Below are 1,421 nucleotides of genomic sequence, written 5' to 3' on the forward strand. Positions count from 1 at the left end.
AAACATTGTATAGCAGGTTCATAGGGATTTCAAAGACCTTTAATCTGGTGGAGATCTTTTTGCGGTGTGATAATCACAACCGGATATTTTTGGAAAAAATTGAAAATGTTTTCTCAATTGAAAAAAAAACGATAATTTCGCAAATTCTTAAAACCTATTCTACTTTTTTAATTTTCAACCTCATATTCAGATTGTGTGAGTTATTTTACATAGCAAATGACTATAAAATTCACGACCTTCAACTATTTTGTTAAAAAAAATTTTCCCAGAATGCATATGGTTTTCTAAATTTTCAAATGCAACGCGCAAGTACTTAGAGTTATCATATTCGAATAAAATTTTGCACAGCTTATTTGTAGACCAAAAGACATCTTTTGCCGCCCGGCAAACTGTATATTTAAAAAAGAAGTTGAAATAACGAACGGTCTAGTGTACACTCATGTTAAAGTGAATAACACTTTTACTTTTTATAAACAATATTTTATTTATATACCAAAACATTGTTAAAAACAAGTACTGTGGCGTTTAAAGTATTATCTGTTACTTACATTCATAATTTTGATTTGAATAAGTGTTCTGAAAAGTACTGATTTTTTTGACATGAATAAGTCTAACGTACTGATTTCGCATCTGGCAACCCTAATCCAACATCATTCTCCAACTCATCTCTAACCGACGCGCAGATACGTAAAAAGTGGCAGAGAAACAAAAAATTTTAATTATTAAGTGAAAAACGAAAGCTATATAAAGAGGAAAATTAGCAACTAAAAGTAAATAATCTTCAAATCATCCTCAAATAATCTTGAAATAAAATAAAACACGAAGTGATCAAGTGGCAAAATTACTGTCGGACTGTATACCGTGAAGTGAATTATTGTAATACGGTATTGATTAACTACAAAATACAAAAAGGATAATAAAACGAAAAATTAATATTTAAATTCATCTATGTTTGTCGTTTCAACCAAAAAGGTATAAGGTATTTTACTATTTCAATTTCAGTCTTTCAATGGTATGTTTGGACCAATTGGAGAATTACATAGTAGTTCAAGTTGAGAACTAGCATTTTCTCAACTTGGGAAACAGTCCTTTTTTCATACAAAGAAAAATGCCCTTCTTGTTGAGAACGCTATGATCCTCCACTTGTTGAGAAACAACGTTGGAGATTTGAGAAATACCTTAGTTCTCAACTTAACCTCAAGTTGAGCTCAAACCTAAATGTTTGTTGGGTAGGCTCAGGTGACAGTTTTCCAAAAGGAACGGGATATTTTTGCCAAACACAGCGGATGATATGTACTTTTATTTACGTTTATTTAGTAAGGACAATGAATGAACAATTCGTTACAAGTTTCACATATCGTGATCGATCCTTCTCAATGAGTAATCACAGTTTTTGCTTATCTGCATACGATCCCGAAAAC

Source organism: Rhagoletis pomonella, unplaced genomic scaffold (assembly GCF_013731165.1).
Source record: "Rhagoletis pomonella isolate Grant_MI unplaced genomic scaffold, Rhpom_1.0 Rhpom_scaffold_00001, whole genome shotgun sequence".
NCBI classification, from domain to species: Eukaryota; Metazoa; Arthropoda; class Insecta; order Diptera; family Tephritidae; genus Rhagoletis; species Rhagoletis pomonella.